General features: G+C 33.3%; 1 long non-coding RNA gene across 1 annotated transcript; it reads left to right on the forward strand.

Annotated features, from left to right (window-relative positions):
* The first annotated feature begins 796 nt into the window (after positions 1 to 796).
* Positions 797 to 2,109, forward strand: LOC110882916. The gene is made up of 3 exons (XR_002560295.2): positions 797 to 1,097; positions 1,794 to 1,850; positions 2,049 to 2,109. It is a non-coding gene; the product is annotated as an uncharacterized LOC110882916 (long non-coding RNA).
* The last annotated feature ends 7,067 nt before the right edge of the window (positions 2,110 to 9,176 follow it).

Raw genomic sequence — 9,176 nt, forward strand, 5'->3', positions numbered from 1 at the left:
AACACGAGTATGCGTCATGTGGACCTTGCTACCACACATTCTTCAATAGGTTTTCTACATCAGTAATATGTATCCTCACGAAATTAATGCATCTACTTTAGTTACTATCTCGTTCTTTCTTAGAGACTTAACATGTGACTATGATTCCTTTATTATCTCTTTTCCTACCTTACAATTTGGATAAGTCATCGAGATGAATGACGGGAGGATAATTAGGGCACTGATGTAAGGTGATTGACAATTACGGTCATGAACGCAATTGTGAATTACAGGTACATACGTGCGCTTTTGGACTCCTATTATGTAGATTGGTGCATATCCGAATCTGTTTACATCTTAGTATTTTGATTTCCAATCTTCTCGATTTTGTTTCGATCACACTTGAACTTATTTGTTTCGATCTCTGTTTACCTACGGTGTCGATAACTTCGTATTAATTAATTAGTGTAAAATACACATTTATGCAATTTGAAGTTAATTTCGTCTGTGTAGATGCCTTAATTTCATAGATAAGACGCTTACCCATCTTCTAGACTTTATAGAATATATATATATAAAAAAAAGATTAAATTGGTATTATTGTCATCATCCTTGCCATCTATCTACTATACTAAAATAATTCATCTTTGCCACATGGCCCTATTCTTGGCCAATCAATTGGGTGATGTGGACACTCTCTTTGGCCAGATAATTCTTGAAGAGCGCCAAACCATTTTCCTTTATTCTCCTTGCTCTTCAATTTACGTTCTACCGCTTTCTTTCTCATTCTCTCTAATCTCCAATTCATCTTCCACCGCAATCATCTACTGGTCTTCCGCCTCTTTATTTCAACATCTTAATCTACTGGATTTTTCTCTTCCGCCTCATTATTTCAACATCTTCATCACAAATAAGAACGCCAGATCTGCCCCTTTTGTATTCGTGTTTTTTCATCTGTAATGTGTATGCTTTGTTTATGAATTAGGGTTTTCCAAGACGTGCATATGAATCAGTTATCCATTTTGATTAACCATGTGTTCAACCCGTTTTGAGTTTATCCTGATTTGATTCACCCTCTTCTCAATCGGAATTGAGTTTATCCCGTTTTGATTAACCATGTATTCTTCATCCTTTATTATGTTTTCGTCTGTTATTCTAATTTCGTTATGTTATTGAAAACCCTAATTTTTGAAACAATAGGTACTCATTTTCTAAATTTATAGTAGGTAGTTGAACTTCTTTGTTTGTTTTGTTTAGGGTTCTTTTGGTTCCTATTTGGCTTCTGTGATGCATCAAATTTTTTGATTGAAATGGGGCCACGAGTAACTTTCGTTTTCTGATTTGAATTTGAATATTGTTGGACAACCTTTCACACCTTCTGAAATTAGGTTTCTGAAATTAGGTTTAAGTTATGTTTTTTCAGTTATTCAATTTGTGAAGAATCATAATAGGGCATCAATTTCGTGGTAATTACATGAACATGCTGTAACAGTTAAGTCTTGGTAAACAAAGTAAAGGTTTGATAATGTAACAATTAAGTCTTGGTAAACAAATTCAAGGTTTTCTTTTGATTGAAATGTGTGGCTCATATTATTGTTTTGTGGATTAGTAATTTGATGTTATAGATTAGAATATTTTATTTGTCTTATCTTTCAAAAATCCAATTCTTGATGTTTATTGTATAGATACAAACCTTTGTTGTATTTATATCTTTACAAGTTCATATTGAGGTATAGGCTTCCGTTTGGTTTAAGTCGCATATACTATCTGATTTCTAACTTCGTGTTTGCTGTTCATACAACTATTATTCCCAGATTCATAAAGCAAACAATCGACGGATTCAAGCTTCGAAACGCGGGAGATGAATATATGTAAGTTTTTACTGTTTTGATTTGTATGATGGGTATGATCTTGATTAGATAGATACATCCATAGTAGTAAATGCACAGCATATGATTCTTTACTTTTTGAGTAGACATCCCTTTTCATTCCAAAATTTTACTTATGTTATGTGAGGATAGATTAATATTTATGGTCATCATTTTTTTATCACTTCTATTACATTTCAGATGTTGCTTACATGGAACACTTACTACATGAAGATAAGGACCTAACTACTGAAAACCTTCATGATAGTGGTATGATGATCAAAAATATACTTCTCTTATGTGATGATAGATTGATTTTTATAGTCATCTTTTTTCTCATCACTTTTATTCCCTTTCAGCATGATGCATATATGGAACACTTACTACACGAAAATACTAATTTCCTTACGAGTTCATATTGAGGTATAGGGTTCTGTTTCTTTTAAATCTCATATAGTATCTGTTTTGTAACTTCGTCTTTTATGTTCAATGAATGGTTATTCCCAGATTGATAAAGCAAACAATCGACAGATTCAAGCGTGGAAACGCTTGAGATGAATATATGTAAGTTTTTACTGTTTTCATCTGTATGATGTATATGTTATTCATTAGATAGATACATCCATAGTATTAAATGCAGACCATATGATGCTTTACTTTTTGAGTAGACATCCCTTTTCATTGTAAACTTCAAGCATTTATATGAATGTTTGAGTGTGTGAGTTGTTTAACTTCCAATTTAAATCCAATTATTGTTTTCTTGGAGGTGTGGAATAATGTTTTTTGGAACTGATTTTAGGTATACACTGGTCCCAAAGTCTCTTATTTATCTAAATATTTTTGGTTGCCGACATGAGCAGCAATTCTCCGTCAGCAATGGTAATTTACCAACATCAATTATATTTGTTTTTTTTTATGATTTTCATGAATTGTTTATCTACATTTTTGTTGTGATCACACTATCATGAATAGCTTTATAATAGAAGTAAAAATCTGTTGTCTTCGAGAATATATTTCAGATCTCAATTACCATTGACACATAGCAACCTTATTTATTTGTTAAACATGAAACTTAAACTTAGAGCCACCATATTAAACTTATTATATTTGCGTTATATGGTAGGGTTTATTCAGGTTTGAGCTTTCTTCTTCATATATCACTAATTGAATGGTATAAATTAAGTTATAATGTTTGACTAAGTAACCGTATTTGCAATTTCATTCTGTGACGTCAGTTAATCTTTTATAGAGGTGGTAAAATTGATTGGCTAGGATGGTTGATTAATGGGTCAACGAATAAACGTCTTGGGATATGATTGGATGGTAAGTTAAGGCATAGGTAGTCTGATTCTTATATATTTTCACCAATTATTTATAACATTAAAATTTGAAGTCAACTTTCTGTTACTGAATTTTAAAATTTCAAAAAGCATCCAGATTTTGTAATATACTAAAATTATTGAAACTGCTCAATCATCCAGATTTTAATAAAGTATTTATAATAATAATAATAAAAATTACAAATTTCATTTCCAAATTTATGTACCCACCTACTATTATAAATATAATTCTCATTCAAGAGTTGGTTTGTACCTCAAACAACCGGTCTTCTCTCATGGTCAATTGTATGTTGCCTTATCAAGGGTGAAAACAAGAGATGGGGTCAAATTACTCATACTTGACAACAACGGAAAACCTACAGATAAAACAACTAGTGTGGTTTATAAAGAGATTTTCAACGAATTGTGATTTGTGCATATTGATGGTTAATAAAAGGTTTTGACCTGATCCGTTTCAACATGTAGAGTTTTAAAAGGTTGGTTCTAAATAAGTGTATAAACAAGACATTTAATGACTTGTGGTGTATATAGTAGTATTTAATGTAGGACGTTAACAATACGTATAAAACAACTAATGTGGTTTTTAAGAAGATTTTCAACGAATTTTGATCATTGCATATTCATTTATTTCAAGATGTCGTCGTAATCTTAGAAATTCGTTTGCATTTTAACGTGTATTTAATCATAACATTTTATGTAAACGATGATGATGATAAGATATTATCTTTAATCAACCCGTGTAATATACGGGTTCTTAAACTAGTTTTAGTATTAAATAATATACTAGCTACTGATGCACACTACTTAGATATAAACTTTTATTAGGGATATTTTAATTGCAACGACTTAGAATTTAAGATATAGCATAGTAAATATTTGGTCTTATGAATAATCTAAATTGTATTTTCAACTTTGAATTTTGGAATTAATAAGATGTGTTACTCTAACATATCGCTTTGGTGTAGTATTAATTTTGAGAATGAAATCATTTTACGAAGTGTTTTGTTGTAGGATCCCCAATATTTTAATGTTGAATAGTAAAAATAATGACAAATAACAATATTTTATAAATTGTATAGTATATGTTAATTGTAAATAAGCTATCAGTTATTCGGTTAATTTCATCACTAATTAATTAAATTTATTTTATCCTATTGTAAAGTATAAATGTATTATTTTTAGGTTATCCAAACGTATTTGTTTCTCGATGTACCTTATCCTTAATTATATGAACCAACTATGCTCGAGTCAGAATTTTAAATAATATCGTCTATTTGCCAACCAAATTTTAGATTATGAAGTTTTAATTTTAAAGCTGGAAGTACACGACTTTATGCTCTAAGATCTGGACATTTAATAGTTGTACGTGTCTTGTAAGGTACTCTACACGACAATTTCGAGGACGAAATTTTTTTTAGCTGGGTAGAATTGTAATACCCGAAGATTTGAAAACCCCATAATAATAAATATTGTTAACTATGTCGGTTCTAAAAAGAGTTTAATACATCATAAAATTGATTAAGTGATTATCGACCGAACATATTTATTTAGTAAATAATATTACCATTTTGTAAATAAAGACTAATAATCTTTATACTATATGTTATTGGAAAATATACAAAAACTTTTAAATTTATTTAAAAGAACATCTACGTTTAGAAATGCAATGGCCATTGATTTTGCTAGTTGTCAAAATCTAATCACACTAAAATCAAAATTTAAAGGAATTAATGAAATAATAAAGTTTTGACTTTCTTGTTTTGCCTATACACGCTTCGTACTTTCCGAATCCCGTACGAAGCTTTAGCGACTTCAAAAATCAAACCCTCTTATTTATTTTAGACAAATAACCGATGATCAAGGAATAAGATTCGTTAGTCTTCAATATTTTCTTGTATTTTAACCTTCAAAACCTCACAATCTAAGTTTGTTTTTGATCTTTGTCGTGCCACACCACCAAAATTACTAGCCACCATGAAATTACCTAGACCGGACGTTGTTCCGAGTCCGCCACAAACCATTAGAATCCTCCATAGCCGTGTGCCACCATCGCACCACACAGCCCCCATATAAAAGTTAGCCGATCACTCGTTATATTTCTCCGATGTATGAGTATACACGACACGATCAAAGTTTTCGATTAGATTCCGATTCACGATCCAACCACCATCATTCGTGTCTTCTGTCATCGTGACCCGCCGCCACCGATTGTTGCTGCTTCGACCCATCTAATTAAGACATACGACCACGCTACTCCGTCGTACCCACCTCGTTATTCAGATTCGTGAAGGTATGCGAATAACTTAGCTTGTTTGTTTGATTTTCTGATTTCGACTTTTGATTTGGGTGGGGTTGTTGAATTTTACTGGCGATCCTAGGACTTTGTTTTGATGTTCTCCGGCAACACATGAGAAGGAGAGGACCGACCTTGTGTGTTGTGTATCCGATTTGTGGTTGCATGTATGTGACAGAATAAGTATAAAGGGAATTTCGCTTGATTGTTGTATATATGAAAAGCGCGTGTGTGTATGGTGTAGTTTGTATATAGTGTAGGTCCCCTTGATGTATGGATCTTTCACAGAATCGTCTATCTAACCTAGAGTGCGGAATCCTCTAGATCAGATTGTAGCAGAAAACGTGTAGAACAGCAAATCACTTTCAACCGGGTTTCTATTGATTATCAAACAAACGTATTACAATCAATCAAACCCTAACCCTAATTTTCGTCCAAGCCTAATTGCTCTCACGAAAATACTATCTCACAAACTGTTTTGGCTGATTAACTGATTAACCTAAACCCTAAAGCCTAACCTTGTTTATATAACACAAGGTTTACAAGTGGGCTAGGGTTTCCTACATGGGCAAAGCCCAATTCGTTCCCCCTTGACCCAAATGGGTTTAGTTTAGCCCAAACTCTATAATCTCACTATTACAAAGCTAAACCCGCTAACTGTTTATCGTTAAACTAATTACAAGATATCCAAAGACCAAATCTAAGCTGTTGTCACAAATATGCACCAACAAACTCCCCCTTGACAATAGCTTCATAAAAACTTTGTCTTGAGTCAAAACTTTGTCTTCGGTCTTCTTGCAATCTTCATGCAGTCTTGCACTGTCTTTGGTCTTTGGATAGCTTCAGCTTCAATAGCTTCTGTCAGCAACAGACTCCCCCTAAGCTGATGCATCCAATCACCAAATCTTCAACACGTTAGCGTTTGAGTAAACTCCAGTTCAGCATTTGCACAACAATCTTCAACTCTTCAATCTTGTCTGCAATATAGAAAGGAGGTTCTACCATGCATCCAATCAAACTCTCATCTTCACACTTCACTGCAACTTCTCAGCAACAAACTGCTTCAATCTGTATACTATAAAACAAACATCTCGAGAAACCATAAGAATTTTTCAACATAAGTTAAATAAATTATTATTTTTCAAGAGATTAGTTAAACTGTATTACAGATTAAGCATTTTCAATTGCATCACCAACACGCAAAACTTTTTGTTCAACACACAAGAACCTGCCTGATTGAAAATTTTGAGCTCACTTACTAACACCGTCTCCCCCTATCAGTAATAATTCCTCCAAGAATAACAGTTTTCCGTACGTTAAGAATTTTTAAACAGAAAATGACACTATTTTCGTATTTTTATATTTTCTGAAAGCAAATAAATACAAAAGTAATAAACACTCTATTTTTGTGAGAATCACTGGTAAGAAGATCATATCAGCACAATCAAACTGTTTCACACTATTAGATAATTCTTTACTCAATTTTTAGTGCTAGCAGTTCACGACGATTACCAGTATGTTTGTCCACTTAAACAAAATGCATGAACATTTCAAGTACCATTACCGTATGATACGTTAAGGTAATTTTATTTTCTGAAATATCAGCGTGTCCCACAAAAGGATATACCCCCACGATCAAGGTATGCACAAAGATTCATCGTAGTAGGTGAGTATACTGATATCATCCTTCAAGATATCATGACTGTGTCTAGATCTGCATAAAATCTGTTTTGTCATGTTTTAATTGCTTAACTATGAACACCCAAATAAATATTAATCAAATCCTGGAAATATAAACAACACACTCTATCATGCAAGTATCTTCCCTACCACATATTTCACAAGTCCAATCCAGAGTTCTGAAATCTTAACTGGGATTAGGTTGAGAAGAGAAAAGAATAGATCTTAGTAGAGATGGTGTAATATACAAATCAAATGAGATTTTCTCAGTTTGATATAGGTTTATTGGGTTTCTTTTGGGCACTTGAGGGCCTCTTTCGGGTGTATTAGATCTATAGCGCGACAACGTACAGCTAGGTCAGCATGTATCTGGATGCAGCAGAAGCTGTCGTTGCCTAGCACCTCCAGGTCAGCATATATCTGGATGCAGCAGAGGAGGTACACGACTTTTTTCAGAGAAGATTTCAGAATCAGATCAAAATTGTGTGTATCGGGAAATATACAGACATTCAAATAGAAATGAGCTAATTCCAAGTGACTATCTTTCCTGGGGTCATGTACAATTTTAGTTCTAACAGACAGACAGCCAAGATATCCCTAGTTGAAACAACAGTATAAAGACCCAAAACTTCAGATTTTGGCAATCTATCAACGCAAGAATTAAGGTCATTAAACCATACACCACTGATGTGTTCCCCACTCATATTCAGTTCATTTAAGTTTATATCACATTGGTAAGTTGATTATTTCATGCTTTTGCCTACTGGTACATCATATAATGAAGCTGCTATCACACTTAAGCAATTTAGGTTCAATTTCAGTGTGACAGTCTAACTTGCTGATGTACTATCATTTCTTCTTTTCACACAGTGATAACCCATTTTTGATTTTCTATTTTTTTTTTTTATGTTTTTGATTTTTCAATTTTTTTTTTTTTTTGTGTTTTTGATTTTTTAAGAAAAACAGTAAACTATTTACAAAAATTCTTATGAAAAACCAGTTATTCAGGATTCCTCATCCCGTTGAGTTCGACTAAGTGTTCAAAGCGAGCCCTGTCAAATGCTTTACTATAAAGATCTGCCAGGTTAACTTCTGTGTCGACTCTGCACTTTGAACTTCAAATTTAAATCATTTAAAATATATATACATATCAACAATCTCACATCCCCCTTCATGTGCCTGAAGCAGCCAATATCAACATAAGTTGATACTCCTCCTTAGCAGCTCCTGCACACACTAACTTAAGAAATTAGTTAGATTGGGGGACCCAAGCCTTAATGGTCTTGGGTCGTCCAAATTCACCAACTACCGGAACATCCATCCAATATCCATTACTCCTAACTGGAGTCTTGGATCGTAGACCTGTTGGAATTTGATTTTGATTTCCACTAGGCCTTTGGTCCTGAGGGTTCCTATATACATTTGGACAATTTGACCTTTGGAAATTTTGATTTTGATTCCAAGAAGCATTATAGTTATAATTTCTAAAGCCATTGTTATAAAAATTTCGACCACCATTATTCTGGTATCGATTTTGATATTGACTTTGACCTCTGAAATTATTTGAATTAAAATTGTTCATTTTAGGTGAACTGCTTCTAGGTCTCTGATATCTGCTTGATGGAGATCTAGGCTGAAATCTTTGTTGATTTCTTTGAAAACGAGGAACTTGAGGAGTTCCTTTTTCAGCCTTATCTACACCAACAGCAACATTCTGTGGTTGCTTGGGAGCAGATTTCTTTGGAGAATTTGAACCTTTCTCCTCACTCACCTGTGCTTCATTCTTTTTGTTAGGACAGCAGCTAGCTACATGTCCCTTGGTGTGACATTTGAAGCACGATCTCTTTTTCGAAAACTTCTTATTGGAAGTTTTTGAACTAGATTCAGATTTCACATTATTGCTTGACCCAACCTGGTTCCCGTCCATAACTTCGTCAACTTTTTGCTTACCTTTCTTTAAAGGACAACTCGCCACGTGCCCTTTGTTGTGACATTTAAAACAGGATATTTTCTCTT

Source organism: Helianthus annuus, chromosome 10 (genome assembly GCF_002127325.2).
Source record: "Helianthus annuus cultivar XRQ/B chromosome 10, HanXRQr2.0-SUNRISE, whole genome shotgun sequence".
In the NCBI taxonomy this organism is placed as follows: domain Eukaryota; kingdom Viridiplantae; phylum Streptophyta; class Magnoliopsida; order Asterales; family Asteraceae; genus Helianthus; species Helianthus annuus.